At 50.3% G+C, this 16,787-nt stretch overlaps 1 long non-coding RNA gene across 1 annotated transcript; it reads right to left on the bottom strand.

Annotated features, from left to right (window-relative positions):
* Nucleotides 1-4,855: 4,855 nt before the first annotated feature.
* LOC120401905 lies at nucleotides 4,856-9,427 on the bottom strand. Its single transcript, XR_005596827.1, has 7 exons — nucleotides 9,276-9,427; nucleotides 9,024-9,115; nucleotides 8,082-8,846; nucleotides 7,800-7,851; nucleotides 7,016-7,174; nucleotides 5,234-6,088; nucleotides 4,856-4,950 (listed from the first exon to the last, which is right to left on the bottom strand). It is a non-coding gene; the product is annotated as an uncharacterized LOC120401905 (long non-coding RNA).
* Nucleotides 9,428-16,787: the final 7,360 nt, after the last annotated feature.

Below are 16,787 nucleotides of genomic sequence, written 5' to 3'. Positions count from 1 at the left end.
GAAACAAGCACGGACTGGTGGGACCGCATAGTGCTGCAGGTCTGGGATGAATCACAGTGGCTGCAAAACTTCAGGATGCGTAAGGGCACTTTCCTTGAACTGTGTGACTTGCTGTCCCCTGCCCTGAAGCGCAAGGACACCAGGATGCAAGCAGCCCTGACTGTGCAGAAGCAAGTGGCCATAGCCCTGTGGAAACTTGCAACGCCAGACAGCTACCGGTCAGTAGCGAACCACTTTGGCGTGGGCAAATCTACCGTGGGGGTAGCTGTGATGCAAGTTGCCAACGCAATCGTGGAGCTCCTGCTCTCAAAGGTAGTGACCCTGGGAAACGTCCATCTATGACGAGCTGGCTTCGCCATGATGGGATTCCCAAACTGCGGTGGGGCTATAGATGGGACTCACATCCCTATCCTGGGATCGGCCCACCAGGCCAGCCAGTATATTAACCGAAAGGGCTACTTTTCAATGGTGCTGCAAGCACTGGTGGACCACAGGGGACGCTTTACCAACATCAACGTCGGGTGGCCGGGCAAGGTTCATGACGCGCGTGTTCAGGAACTCTGGTCTGTTTAAATGCCTGCAGGAAGGTACTTTCTTCCCGGACTACAAAATAAATGTTGGGGATGTGCAGATGCCTACAGTGATCCTCGGGGACCCAGCCTACCGCTAATGCCCTGGCTCATGAAGCCCTATACAGGCACCTTGGACAGTGACAAGGAGCTCTTCAACTACCAGCTGAGCAAGTGCAGAATGGTGGTGGAGTGTGCTTTCGGACATCTGAAGGGGAGATGGAGGAGCTTACTGACTCGCTCGGATCTCATCGAAACCAATATCCCCATTGCTATTGCAGCTTGCTGTGCGCTCCACAATCTCTGTGAGAGGAAGGGGGAGACCTTTATGGCGGGATGGGAGGTTGAGGCAAATCGCCTGGCTGCTGATTATGCTCAGCCAGACACCCGTGCAATTAGAAGAGCCCAGCGGGAAGCGGTGTGCATCCGGGAGGCTTTGAAAGCTAGGTTCCTCAGCGAGCAGGGTAACCTGTGACAGTTTTGTTTCTTTACAGAGAAGCTGAACCTGCCCGTTTCACTTACTGTTGACTTTTTTCTATGCTTACATACCCCGTTCACCACATTTCCCCCTTTCCAACACCCGTGTAAAATAAAGGTAATGGATTATTTTAAATTAACAACCTTGTCTTTACTAATGATGCCGCGTTAAAGGGTTGAAACAGGGACGCGGACTGTGGTGGGTAGGGTGTGCAGTGATGTAGAGACTGCTTCTAGACTCCAGGAATGATAGGCTACCGCTCCTACAGCGATCTCTGGGGGGAGGACGGTTACAGGTGGGTGTGCAGGAAGGGGTGAGGGGTGCAGGGTTTGGGACGGAGTTTGGGTGCAGACTCTAGGCAGGGGTGGGGGCGTAGTAAGGGGTGAGGGGTGTGTGGGAAGGGGGAGGAGGTGTAGGGGGATGAGGGCTCTGGCTGGGGCTGAGGGTTTGGGGCATTGTAGAGGCTCAAGGCTGTGGTGGAAGGTGTCGAAGAAAAACTCAGTTCTCGCTTTTTGTTTGGGTGCAGCAAAATCAAAATACTTTATTAATTCTCTAGTGAACACAAGAGGGAGAGAGTGTCAGGAACTGGGTTGCCCCTTGTCCCGGACGGATCTCTCTCAATTAGTAAACAATTCATAACAATCTTTATACCTTTCTAGCAGACAATGGTTAGTAATCTTGGAGACATTGAAGATAAACATTTGCATTTGTTTATACATAAGCCTATTCGCTATCTTATTTGTCTGCAATACTAGAACAGAAAACAAGACTGCAATTCACAAGGTCGTAATGACTCTTCACACAATTCTCTTTGTACCACATACCTTACAGCATGCAGGGTCACATTAACTTCTAACATACATTAAGATCCCTTCAAACCTATATTAATTAATTCTTGGCCTCCACAAAGGGCAGGGTAAGGGCAGCCTGCCTTGCCATTTGCGGATGGCAGGCGCTAGGACCCTGGGTCAGCAGACAGAGACCCACCTCCAAATATACCTTGAGCAGGGCACCTGCCGCCTATGAACAGAACATTAAAAACACCTCACAGACTGACCAGGGTGCCTAGTGACTGCACTCTGTGTGTGACCTGCTGTTGATCCTGCCCCCATGTCTGTACCCTGGTAATGGTGACTGTCCTACGCAATTACAATGCCCCTTCCCCTTCACACAAAGTCTTCTGCAAATAAATATGGCGGAAACAGTAATTAACAGCAAACTACTTTTAATACTCAACAACACAATTCGGGGATGAAACTGGGATTTGGGCTTGGGTGAGCCAGAAAGGTAGGGACTTTTCAAAATTTATGGACTGAGAGCTTGTGGGTAATTGAGCTCTCTGCTGGGGTGCAGTGACAGTTTTCACGGCCCCTTGCGCCCCTCCTTCTGGTTGTTTTGGGTGCGGGGGGTATTGGACTTTGTGGCGGGGGAGGGCAGTTGCAGATACAGTGCAGGGGGGCTCTGTCCTCCTGCCTGCGGTCCTGCAGAACATCGACAAGGCGCCTGAGCGTGTCCGTTTGCTCCCTCATTAGTCCAAGCAGCATTTGAGTTGCCTGCTGGTCCTCCTGACGCCATCTGTCCTCCCGTTCGCTGTGTGAGCGCTGCTGCTGAGTGAGGTTCTCCCTCCACTGGCTCTGCTGGTCCGCCTCGGCTCGGGAGCAGCCCATAAGTTCAGCAAACATCTCGTCCCGTGTCCTTTTCTTGCGCCGCCTAATCTGCGCCAGCCTCTGTGAGGGGGATGCTGGGGCAGGTCTGGAGACAGTCACAGCTGTGAGATGGGAAAAAGGGAGTGAATTCCTTGCAAAGATACATTTTTGCGAACAATGAACATAGTCTAATAGGTGCTGTGCATGGTCTTGTTAACAGACACTGATCTCATGCGAACTCACTCAGGGAAAGTTTGATTTTTCTGAATTCACTTTCATTGCCTGGGGTATCGCACTGCAGATCAGAGAAGCGGGGCAGGACAGCAGAATCCGTGGAGCAGCCAGGCATGGTAAGCCAAAGACTTTTGGCTGCTTAAAAGTGAATGTATAGCTCTGTCCTCTTGCTGCAGGCAATCCTGAAAGCATAAACTCTGCCCCTGTTCCACCCCCTCACGGCTCTTCCCTGGGAAAGATCCCTGTATGCTGCCACTCTGCAGCCCCCACCACATGGCTGTAAAGTGACGTTTCTTGTTGTGCAAAGGAACAGTGAAGCACTACCAGTACTAATAGTACACAAAGCACTCTACTTAAATGCAGGAGTCTGCGCGCGAGATCACCCTGAGGAGGGTCAGTGAGGCAGACAGAGAGCACATGCTGCATGAAAGCCAGCACAAACCAGGGGCCTTTGCTGCCATGCTCGTGAAGACAATGGTCCCGGAGTACCAGGTGAGAGCCTGGCGCGGAAAAGTGTGCTACCATGGAGCACCCAATAAGCCAGCTCTCCCCAGGAACCTCCTGCGGAGGCTTTTTGATTACCTCCAGGACAGCTTCCTGGAGATCTCTGAAGAAGATGCCTGTTCCGTCCCCCTCTATATAGACCTTCTTTTCGCCTAGCTTATATTCCTGTTTTGTTAAAAAATAAATGTTAACATGTTTAAATCACTTACCGACTGATCCTTCTCCTGATTCAGGGTCCGTGGTAACGGCTGGGGAGGGTTGGTAGGGGATCTCAGTGAGGGTGATGACGAGATCCTGGCTGTCGGGGAAATCAGCATTGTAAGCACTGTCGCCTGCCTCGTCCTCCTCAAACCCTTCCTCATCTTCCCCGTCCGTGAACATCGTTAAGGAACTGGCCGTCGACACTATCCCATCGTCAGAGTCCATGGACACTGGTGGGGCGGTTGTGGCAGACCCACCGAAAATGGCATGCAGTGCCTCGTAGAAGCGGCATGTCTGGGGCTGGGCTCCGGAGCGTCCATTTGCCGCTTTGATTTTTTGGTAGCCTTGTCTCAGGTCCTTGACTTTCACACGGCACTGCATTGCATCCCGGCTGTATCCTCTGAGTGCCATGGCTTTGGAGACCTTCTCATAGGTCTTTGCATTCCATTTGTGGGAGCGCAGCCCCGAAAGCACAGACTTATCGCCCCACACAGCAATCAGATTCAAGACTTCCCGGTCAGTCTATGCTGGGTCCCTCTTTCTATTCACAGATTACATGAACTCCTCTGCTGGAGAGCTCTGCATTGCTGCCGGTGCTGCTGAGCTTGCCCCGATGTCCAACCACGAAATGAGATTCAAACTGTCCAGACAGGAAAAGGAATTCAAATTTTCCCGGGGCTTTCCTGAACTTCCAAGCTCGGACTGCTGTCCAGAGCGTCAACAGAGTGGTGCACTGTGGGATAGCTCCTGGAGCTACTAATTTCGATTTGCATCCACACCTAGCCTAATTCGACATAGCCATGTCGAATTTAGCGCTACTCCCCTCATTGGGGAGGAGTACAGAATTTGAACTAAAGAACCCTCTATGTCGAATTAAATGGCTTCCTGGTGTGGACGGGTGCACGGTTAATTCAAATTAACGCTGCTAAATTCGAATTAAAGTCCTAGTGTAGACCAGGCCTCAGAGGAACAGTGACACCATGTGGCCACGCAGGGTAATGCACAGAGCTTTTCCTGCATGGAGCTACAGTGACACCGTGTGGCCACGCAGGGTAATGCACAGAGCATTTCTCTCAGAGGAAGAGGGACACCATATGGCCATGCAGGGTAATGCACAGAGTAGTTCCTGGAGCGAAGCGGGCAGTGAGCAGAGCAATCACCAAAACAGACACTTATCTCATTGAGAGTGGTGGCTGCTCCACTCCCAGCTGGATGGCTCTTACCTGGCATCAGTAATGCTTGCTATCTCATCGCACTCACTCGCTTTCCATCGCAGGAGAGGAGTGGACGCTGACCTTCCACTTCTTTTCTATTGGTACTAACCCAGCACAAAGGGGGGAAACAAACAGGTTAGCATCTCAGTCTGCAATGGTTCTTCTCCCATTTTCCACACCCCAGACCTCCACCCATAATCCTTTTTCCGTTACACCTTCAGGACCACAACTAGAAAGAAGCCTGTTGCAACTACACCCAAAACAGCCACTCTGAACAGGAGACTTGTGCCTTTCTCTCACCTGAATCCCACAGAGCCACATACCCAACGAAGAGCAAAACTGGAGTGACAACAGAGGAGGGATTCCAAGCACTAACCGCTTACTCACACCCCGTTATGTGGAAGGTAGAAAGTTGAGGCCTGTTAATCTCTGCTTAGAAGGATGTCCAGGCTGCTCAGGTCCATGTCTGCCAATTTCTCCTCTGGCTGCTGCTCCTGGATGATTCCTCTGCAAATGCAGCAAGTAACCCAAGCAAAAGCCATGACGACACAAAATTCAATTGGTGCACGAAATCTTGCCCTCATCCCTGCCTCCCTCTCCCATCACATCTGCTTCAGCTCCACTAGAGCAGAGATTCAATCAACACCCACAGTCACCGTTGCACTCTAGTGCCCACTACCCTGCATGATTTCGGGCCCTTCCTACTTGTTCATAGCTCCTGAGACCAAGCCTGTGGGGATGCACACCTACCACACCTGTCCATGTCCTAAAAAAGGAGACAGCACAAGGAAAAAGCAAGGACAGAGAGAGAGTGACAGACAGAGTGTGTGTTGGCCAACATATTAGAGGAGAGAGACAGAAAAACGTGGGAGGAAGTCAAGAAACTCACTACCTGGAGTCATCCCCCTGGATCCAACCCTCTGCTGCGTAGGACACACTGCTTGTGGACGGAGAAATGACCAGCCCCTGAAAACGGGAACCTTGTCTCCCTCGTAACCACAGCTAGTCAGGAATCTTTTCCTACAAACCGAGCCACATTTAACGACCAGTCCAACCCTGGAGGCAGGTGTGCCGTTACCAGAGTCTTCAGCAAACTAGACACTTATCTCACTGGTGGTGATGGCTGTTCCGCTCCCAGCTCGACGGCATCGCCATAGCCTGGCATCAACAACGCTCACTGTCTCACGGCTCTTGTGTGCTTTCCATCTCACAACGGGGACCTTGACTTCTCTCTCTGCGGTACTAAGCACAACACAAGAGGGAAAAACAAAAGTTATCATCGGAATCTGCTGTGTTGTGTAGGTTCTTCTTCTATCATCTCCCATTACACCTTTATAGATACAATTAAAAAGCACACAACACACACTCGACATATGGAGCTCCTTGCCAGAGAATGCTGTGAAAGCCAAGACTATAACAGGGTTCAAAAAATAACTAGATAAATTCATGGAGGATACGTGCATCAATGGCTATTGCTGAGGATGGGCAGGGATGGTGCCCTTAACCTCTGTTTGCCAGAAGCTGGGAATGGGCGACACAGGATGGATCACTTCTTGATTCCCTGTTCTGTTCATTCCCTCTGAAGCACCTGGCGTTAGCCAGTCAGAACACAGGATACTGGGGTACATGGACCCTTGGTCTGCATAACATTTGAATGTAAGAATGGCAGTGCTTGGTCAGTCTATTGCACCTGCACCCAATAGAGCAGGGGTCCCCAACCTTTTAGTGTGGCGGGCACCAGACAACTAGCCACCGAAGAGCTTGGTCACCAAACAAGCAGCCGCTGAGAACCAGCGTCATCACTGCCAAGAACCAGGGTCATTGAGAGGCGCAGCCGCCGAAAATCAGCAACATTTCGGCAACAACGCTTCTTGATGATGCTGGTTCCAGGTGGTATTTCTGCCGCTGCTTGTTTGGCAATTAGTAGGCAGGTGCACATAGCTGTCTCGGCAGGCATCATGGCACCCACAGGCACCGCATTGGGGACTCCTGCAATAGAGTCACACTAAAGGAGACTATTGTCTCTTCTCCTCATCATAATCCCACAGCTATTCCCACAATAGTGAAATTCTCCTCCCACATCCAGAACAAGGAGGAAAACTTTTATGAGAAACCAAACCCACCTAAAGGAAAGCAGCCGCCTGTATTCAGCTGCTACCCTGCATTTACCTTAGGCTTCAGATGTGATGCTAAAACTCGTGCAGTGTAGTTATGCAGAAGGCAGAAAGTGAGGACTGTTCATGTCTGCTTAGAACGATGTCCAAGCTGCTCAGATGCAGTTTCTCCTCCGGCTACGGCTCCAGAACAACAATTCCTCTGTTAGAACAGCTAAAAAAGCCAAGCATGAGCCGTCATTACACAGAGCTCTTGCCCTCATCCCTGCCTCCCTCTTCCATCCTACCTTCATCGGCCCCCCCCACAATGAGACCAAGTTAACAGTGACAGTCACCGCTCCACTCGCACCGACAGCCCTCCATGATTTTCGTCCCCTCCTACTACTCCCTGGCTCACGAGACATGCAATACACACATGCCAGTGTTCTATAAAGGGAGACGGCACAAGAAGGGGGGCGAAGAGAGAGAGTGTGTTGGCCAACACACTAGAGTAGAGAGCGAGAGAGAAACATGGGAGGAAGTCAAGCAACTCATCACCTGGAGTCATCCTCCTCGATACAACCTTCTGCTGCGGTGGAGAAACTGTTCCTGACCAGAGAAGTGAGCCATCTCTGAAAATGGGACCTTTTCTCCCTCGTAACCCACAGCTAGTGGGGAACCTTTTCCTACACACCCAGCCCTACATTACCAGGCTACCCAACTTGAACTCAGGCGGGGTGTGAGCAGAGCCCTCCCCAAACCAGACACTTATGTCACTGACAGTGGCCTCTACTCAGCTCCCAGATGGATGGTGCTTGTCTGGGATCAACAATGATCGCAGTCTCACAGCTCTCACTTACTTTTCACCATGTCACGGCAGTAGACTGACTCTTGACTTCTTTTCCCTTGGTACTAAACCCAGCACATAGAGAAAAAATCCAAAAAATTAGCATCACCGTCTGCAATGTGTTGTAGTCTTTTCATTTCACTTCTCCCATATCCCATGGCTCCGCTCGCAACCCGTCTCCCATTACTACTATAGAACTGCAACTAGAAGGGACCCATTGTAACGGCACGCAAAATAGTCTCTTTTTTCAGGAGATTCTTGTCCCTTCCCCAGCCTTAATATCAGAGCCTCTTACCCAGTCAGAAACATGAGAATTATTCATGTCTCTTTAAAAGGATGCCCAAGCTGCTCAGATCCACTTCTGATATAGTCTCATCCAGCTAAGTCTCCTAGACAATTCCTCTGCAAACTAATGAAGCCAAACAAGAACTATCACTACACACAGCACTATTGGTGCTTGGAATCTTGCACTCATCCCTTCCTCCCTCTTCCATCCCATCTACATCGGCCCCACTCGATGAACAGAGACCAAGTTAACACCAACTGTCATTGCTCCTTTTTAGCATCCACAGCCCCACATGACTTTCATCCCCTCCTACTACTCCAGGGCTCCCAAGACCTAACCTGTGGCAATGCACACCTAGCATGCCTGCCCATGTCCTACAAAGGCAGATAGTGCAAAGACAGAGAACGGGTGTGTGTTGGCCAATATAGTAGGGAACAGAGAGACAGACAGACAGACAGACATGGGAGGAAGGCACGCAACTCTCCACCTGCAGTCATCCTCCTGGATCTAACCTTCTGCTGCAGAGGACACAGCGCTACTGGCCAGAGAACTGAGCAGCCCCTGAAAATAGGTATCCTGTCTCCCTCATAAGCACAGCTACTCAAAAAACAGAGCAATCACCAAGACAGACACTTATCTCATTGAGAGTCACATCTGTTCTCCCAGTTGCACAGCTTGTTCGTGGCAGCAATAATTCTCATGGTCCCATTGCTCTCACTTGATTTCCATCGCATGAGGGCAGTAGACTGATGTGAGCTCTCTTTTCCCTTGGTACTAAATCCAGCAGAAGGGGAAAAAACAAACAAGTTACCATCTCTGTTGGCAATGTTGCAGAGGCTCTTCTTTCTACCTCTCCCACACAGTGGTGATCTGCCCTGAACCCTCCTCCCATCGCACCTTTAGCATTACAATCAAAAAGCATCCCTTGAAACAACACCTGAAATACTCAACTCTGCACAGCAGAATCTGGCCAGACACATCAAATCTTATGAAAGGAGGAGAGCAGACTCTGACCCTCCACTTCTTCTCCATTGGTACTGAACCTAGCACAAGGGGGAAAACAAATCCGTTACCATCTCAGTCTGCAACATGCATAGGTTCTTCTTGCATCTACCACACCTCACGGCTCCACCGTTCCTCCCATTACAGCTTTAGCACCGCAACTAAAAAGCAGCCTGTTGCACCTACATCCAAAATACTCACTCTGCACAGGAGACTTGTGCCTTTCCCTAGTCTGAATCCCACAGAGCACCGTGTTCAACGAGGAAGTTCACAGTCTCTGAACAAAACCAAAGCGAGTAGAGATGAGGAATTCCAAACACTGACCCCTTACTCACAGCCAGTTATGCAGGAGGCAGAAAGCTGAGGACTGTTCATGTCTGCTTAGGATGTCCAGACTGCTTAGGTTCCCTTCTGCAACTTTCGCCTCTGGCTGGGGCTCCTGGACAGCTCCTCTGGAAGCGCAGCTGCAAAAGCCAAGCATGAGCCATCACTACACAAAGTTCTATTGGTAGTTGAAATCTTGCCCTCATCCCTGCCTCCCTCTCCCATCCCATCCACATTGGTGCCACTCGATGAATAGAGACCAAGTTAACACCGACAGTCACCGCTCCACTCTCGCATCCACTGCCCCGCGTGAGTTTTGTCCCCTCCTACTTCTTCCTAGCTCCCGAGACACAGCCTGTGGGGATGCAAAGTAGCATGCCTACCCGTGTCCTATGAAGGGAGACAACACAAGGAGAGGAGAGGAGAGAGAGACAGAGAATTGGCCAACACACTAGAGTACAGAGAAAGAGAGAGAAAAACCATGGGAGGAAGGCAAGAAACTCATCAGCTGGAGTCATCCCCCTGGATCCAGTGTTCTGCTGCAGAGGACACACACTCCTAGCCACAGAAATAACCAGCCCCTGAAAAGCTTGTCTCCCTAGTCAGGACTCTTTTCCAACAAACTGAGCCCCAGCTAATGTTAATTCCCGGCCTAGATGCACGTAGGCAGTTACCAGAGTCCTTCCCAAACCAGACACTTATCTCACTGATGGTGACGGCTGCTCCACTCCCAGCTCGACATCATCTGCATAGCCTGGCATCAACAATGCTCACTGTCTCGTGGTTCTTGTGCATTTTCCATCTCACAATGGGGGTGGGCTCTTACCCTTCACTTCTTTCTCGTTGCTACAAAGCACAATCAGGAGGGAAAATCAAATGTTATCATTGGAATCTGCAGTGTTGTGTAGGTTCTTCTTCTCCCATTACGCCTTTACAGGTACAATTAAAAGCACACAACGCACACACAACCTGTGGAACTCCTCGCTGGAGAATTATGTGAAGGTCAAGCTTAATGGAGTTCAAAAAATAACTAGAGAAGTTCATGGAGATCCATCAGCTGTCAAGATGGGCAGGGGTGGTGCCTTTATCCTCTGTTTGCCAGGAGCTGGGAATGAGTGACAGCAGATGGATCACTTGGTTATTGCCTGTTCTGTTTGTTCCCTCTGGGGCACCTGGCATTAGCCACTGTCTGAAGAAAGTAGCCCGTTGCACCTGCATCCAAGAGAGAGTCACTGTGCAGAGGAGACTATTGTCCCTTCCCCTCGTCATAATGCCACAGAGCCCCATGCCCAACAAGGAGGCTCACAACCTCTGAAGAAATCTAGAGTTGTACAGATGAGGAATAGAGTGCCGTAATTGTTCACTCACAGCCAGTCATGGAGAAGAGAGAACGTAAGAATGGCCATAGTGGGTCAGACCAAAGGTCCATCCAGCCCAGTATCCTGCCTACTGACAGTGACCAATGCCAGGTTCACTCCCTCTGGGGCAGCTAACAGGTATATGATCAAGTGATCTCTCTCCTGCCATCCATTCCACCCTCTGACAAACAGAGGCTAGGGACACCATTCCTTACCCATCCTGGCTAATGGACTTAGCATTTAAAAGAGAACTGGATCAATTAATGCAGGTTGTTAGTCCTAGCCTTCACAACCTCCTCAGGCAAGGAGTTCCACAGGTTGACTGTGCACTGCATGAAGAAGAACTTCCTTGTATTTATTTTCAACCAGTTGCCCATTAATTTCATTTGGTGGCCCCTAGTTCTTATATTATGGGAACAAAGTAAATAAATTTTTCCTAATTCACTTTCTCCACACCACTAGTGATTTTACATACATTTATCATATCCCCCCTTAATCTCCTCTTTTCAAAGATGAAAAGTCCTGGCCTCTTTCAGCCCTCCTCATATGGGCAACGTTCCAAACTCCTAATCATTTGAGTTGTCCATCTCTGAACTTTTTCTAGTACCAGTATATCTTTTTTTTAGATGAGACCACCACATCTGTACAAAGTATTCGAGATGTGGGTGGGCCATGGATTTATATAAGGGCAATAAGATATTCTCTGCCTTATTCTCTATCACTTTTTTAATGATTCCAAACATCCTGTCTGCTTTTTTGACTGCCGCTGCACACTGCGTGGACATCTTCAGAAAACTATCCATGATGACTCCAATATGTCTTTCCTGATAAGCTGTAGTTAAATTAGCCCCCATCATATTGTGGGTATAGTTGGGGATATTTTTTCCAATATGCATTACTTTACATTTATCCCCATTACATTTCATTTGCCATTTTGCTGACCAAACACTTAGTTTGTGAGATGTTTTTGAAGTTCTTCACAGTCTTCTTTGGGTTTAAGTATCTTGAGCAGTTTAGTATCATCTGCAATCTTTGCCACCTCACCTTTCTCCAGATTATTTATGAATAAATTGAATAGGAGTGGTCCTAGGACTGACCCTTGGGGAACACAACTAGTTACTCCTCTCCATTCTGAAAATTTACCATTTATTCCTACCTTTTGTTCCCTGTCTTTCATCCAGTTCTTAAGCCATGAAAGGATCTTCCCTCTTTTCCAATGGCTATTTTATTTACCTAAGGTCCTTCACCAAAGGCTCTTATCAAAGGCTTTCTGGAAATCTAAGTACACTATGTCCCAAAATAGTCACTTTGTTCAGGAGCCTCTTGTCCCTTTCCCAGCCTTAATCCCAGAGCCTCGTACCAAACGAGGAAGAACACTGCCTGTGAAGAAAACTACAGTGAATACAAGTGAGGAATTGAAAGCACTCACCTCTTACTCACAGCCCAGTTATGCAGAAGGAAGAAATCTGAGGACTATTCAAGTCTCCTTAGAAGGATGTCCAGGCTGCTTAGGTCCAGTTCTGCATATTCTCGTCTGGCGAGGGCTCCTGGATGATTCCTCTGCAAACTAATAAAGGCAAGCAAGTACTGTCACTACACAGAGCTCTATTGGTGCATTTAATCTTGCCCTCATCCCCGCCTCCCTCTCTCATCCCATCTACATCACCCCACAAGGGCAGAGACTCAGTCAACACCCACAGTCACTGCTGCACTCTACTGCCCACTGCCCTGTACTATTTCGGTCCCCTACTTGTTCACAGCTAACAAGACCTAGCCTGTGGGGATGCACACCTACCAATGTCATGTGAAGGGATACAGTACAAGGTGAGGCAAGGACAGATAGAGAGAGAGAGACAGAGACAGAGACAGAGACAGAGACAGTGTGTGTGTTGGCCAACACATTAGAGGAGAGAGAGAGAAAACGGTGGGATAGAATCAAGAAACTCACCAACTGGAGTCATCCTCCTGGATCTAATACGCTGAGGAGGACACACCAGTCCTGGCTAAAGACATGAGCAGCCCCTGAAAATGCGGACCTTGTCTCCCTCAAAACCACAGCTAGTCAGGAATCTTTTCTTACCAACCCTGCCCCAGCCGATGGTGCGTCTCTACCTGGAGTCAGATGGAGCGTGAGCAGAACCCTCAACAAAACAGAAACTTATCTCAGTGTCGGTGGCGTCGGCTTGGCTCCCAAATGGACGGCTCTTGCCTGGCATGAACAATGCTCACAGGCTCGCTGCTCTCACTCACTTTCCATCGCATGAGGGCAATAGAATCTGACGTGTGACTTCATTTCCCTCGGCACTAAACGCAGCAGAGGGGAGAAGAACAAAGTAAATTAGCATCTCTGTCTGCAATGTTGAGTAGTCTTCATTTCACAGCTCACGTATCCCATGGCTCTGTCCTCAACTACTTCACACCTGCAACTAGAAGGGACCCATTGTAACTGCACCCAAAATAGTCACTTTGCTCAGTAGACTCTTGTCCCTTCCCCAGCCTTAATCCCAAAGAGCCTCGTACCCAACTGTGACCAAGTGGGAATGTTCGCAATGTTTTCTCGGAATACTGTGTGGGTGTCTCAGTTTCCCCTATGCCTTTCTTAAATATCTAGGTGTGGGGGATCAGGGTGTATGATATTTGCAGATCCTTAGAGGGCCCCTGTGATACTGTCTGCATAGAGAATGGCCGGCACTCTCTCCTGGCAACTAACGGCCTGGGCCCCTCCTCTATTCTCTGACACCTTCAGTTGGCCCCTTTGCAAAGACATCCGGTGACCTCCTGGCCTGGGAAAGAGACAAAGGCCAGAGAGGAGGGGCTGGAGAGTCTCCGATTTGAGCTGGCTGGGAAAATGGAGGGGAGCCCAGATGGGGCTCTGGCCTCCCTGGGGCCCCCCAAGATGGACCTACCTGAAAGGGTCCTGTGATCTGTACTTGCAAGACCTGTCTTGGACTGTGTTCCTGTCATCTAAATTAGCCTTCTGTTTTACTGGCTGGCTGACAGTCATCATGAATCGCAGGAAGCCGGGGGTACAGGGCCTTGTCTCCCCCAAACTCCGTGACACCAATGAGGAAGCACATGGCCTGTGAAGAAAACTACAGCGAGTACAGATAAGGAATTGAAAGCACTGACCTCTTACTCACAGCCAGTAAAGCGGGAGGCAGAAAGCTGAGGACTGTTCATGTTTGCTTAGAAGGATGTTCAGGCTGAGCAGGTCCACCTCCGCCAGCTTCTTCTCCGTTGAGGGCTTCTGGACAATTCCTCTGGAAGAGCAGCTGGAAAAGCCATGCATTAGCCATTACTACACACATCTCTATTGGTGCTTGAAATCTTGCCCTCATCCCCACCTCCCTCTTCCATCCCATCAGCCCCACTCGATGAACAGAGACCGAGTTAACACCGACAGTCACCACTCCACTCCCATGCCCATTACTCTGCATTATTTTCATCTCCTTCTACTTCTTCATGGCTCCTAATACATAGGCCGTGGGGATGCAATCCGAGCATGCCTGCCTGTGTGCCATGAAGGAAGACAGCACAAGGAAAGACAAGGACAGACAGACAGACAGACAGACAGACAGAGAATGTTGGCCAACACAGTAGAAAAGAAAGAGAGAAACATGAGAGGATGGCAAGCAACTTTCCAACTGCAGTCATCCTCCCGGATCTAACTTCTGCTGCAGAGGACACACTGCTACTGGCCAGAGAACTGACCAGCCCCTGAAAATGGGGACCTTGTCTCCCTCATAACTACTAGTCGGGAACCTTTTCTTACAAACCCAGCCCCAGCTAACAGGGTGTCCCTACCTGGAGGAGCAGAACCCTCAGCAAAAGAGATACTTATCTCAGTGATAGTAGCGGCTGTTCTGCTGCCAGATGGACGGCTGCTGCCTGGCACCAACAACGCTCACCGTCTCGTCACTCTCACTCGTTTTCCATCACGAGGGCTGTAGACTCTCACACGTGAAGTCTTTTTCCTTCACACTAAAACCAGGGGATAAAACAAGTAAGTTACCAGCTCAGTCAGCAACGTCTCGTAGGCTCTTCTTTTCGCCTCTCCTGCACAGCGGGGCTCCACCCTCAACCCTCTTCCCATTACACCTTTAGGACTACAAGTAGAAAGCACACCTTGCAACTACACCCGACAGAGTCGCTCTGCACAGCAGACTCTGCCCACTCCCCAGCCTTAATCCCACAGAGCCCCGTACCCAACAAGGAACCACATGGTCTGTGAAGAAAACTACAGTAAGTACAGATGAGGAATTGAAAGCACTGACTGCTTACTCATAGCCACTTAAGCAGGAGGCAGAAAGCTGAGATTTATTCATGTCTCCTTAGAAGGCTGTCCAGGCTTCTCAGGTCCACTTCTGCCATATTCTCGACTGGTGAGGGCTCCTGGATGATTCCTCTGCAAACTAATAAAGCCAAGCAAGAACTATCACTACACAGAGCTCTATTGCGGTGTTTAATCTTACCCTCATCCCTGCCTCCCTCTGCAGTCCCATCTACATCTGCCCCACTCAATGAACAGAGACTGAGTCAATGCCAACAGATACCGCTCTACTCCACTACCCTGCAGGATTTTTGTCCCCTCCTACTTCTTCATAGCTCCCGATACACAGCTTTTGGGGCTGCACACCTAGCACGCCTGCCCATGTCCTAGGAAGGGAGACAGCACAAGGAGTGGAAAGGAGAGAGAGAGTCCATGGGGCTGATCAATGGACACGTTCAGTAGGAATTTGGGGTCCGTGCATCAGTGGCTTAGTTGTATGATATTTGGGGGTGGGGACTGCACTGTGAGGTAGAGGGGTTTAGGGTTCCCAAGCTGTACTGAGGGAATGTGGGATTCATAAGCCTTGGAGAGTAAGGGCAGGGTGGAGGGGATTGAAAGGCCCCAGTGTGGCTGGGAAAGGTAACAGGAATTGGAGAGGGAAGCCTGGCTGGCTGTGGGTGGCATGGGGAAATGGGGCCCAGCAAAGGAGAAATAGGTTGGAGCCAATTGGGGTTGAGGTGTATGGATTGGGTGTCATGGAGAATATTGGGGTGCCCTGAGATGGGGAACAGATGGGGTGGATTGGAGGGCCACGTGCAGGGGGCAGATTGGGGTGGGGTGAGCAGAGTGCTGGCAAGTCTGGGGATGCCGGAGCAGGTTGGAGGAGGTTGAATGGGTCCCGGTGGGGGGCAGGCTGGAATGCACTGAAGGAGATGCTGGGTGCATTACCTCGAGTGGCCACCTGGTGTCACTAAGTATTTTCCTCCCAGAGCAAGAGTGAAACCGGGTGGCCAGTCCAGATAATTCACAAACCATTTCCCCTCATCAAGGGACAGTGACAACGAGGGACCACTCGGGGTTAATGCACAAAGTATTTCCCTCATGGAACAGCAGTGTCAGTGGGTGGCCTCTTGGGAGAATGCAGAGAGCATTTATCTCATGGCGCAAGACAGACACCGAGTGGGCCAGGGCTGGCTCCAGACCCCAGCGCGCCAAGCGTGTGCTTGGGGCGGCCTTCCACGGGGGGTGCTCTGCCTGTCGCTGGGAGGGCAGCAGGCGACTCCGGTGGACCTCCCGCAGGCATGCCTGCGGATGCTCCACCGGAGCCGTGGGACCGGTGACCGCCAGCGTGCCCCCCCCCGCGGCATGCCGCCATGCTTGGGGTGGCAAAATTGTTAGAGCCGCCCCTGGGGTGGGCACTCTGACTACTGGACAAAGCATTTCCTTCATGGAGCAACTGTGCATCACCCTGCGTGGCCACACGTTGTCACTGTTGCTCCACGCAGAAACTGCTCTGTGCAATACCCTGCGTGGCCACACGGTGTCACTGTTGCTCCACGCAGGAAATGCTCTGTGCAATACCCTGCATGGCCACACGGTGTCACTGTTGCTCCACGCGCCAAATGGTCTGTGCATTACCCTGCATGGCCACACGGTGTCACTGTTGCTCCACGCGCGAAATGGTCTGTGCATTACCCTGCGTGGCCACACGGTGTCACTGTTGCTCCACGCGTGAAATGCTCTGTGCATTACCCTGCGTGG

This window comes from Mauremys reevesii, linkage group 3 (genome assembly GCF_016161935.1).
Source record: "Mauremys reevesii isolate NIE-2019 linkage group 3, ASM1616193v1, whole genome shotgun sequence".
Lineage (NCBI taxonomy): Eukaryota > Metazoa > Chordata > Testudines > Geoemydidae > Mauremys > Mauremys reevesii.
The sequence above is the reverse complement of the archived record's forward strand: the minus strand, read 5'-3'. Positions and strand labels throughout refer to the sequence as shown.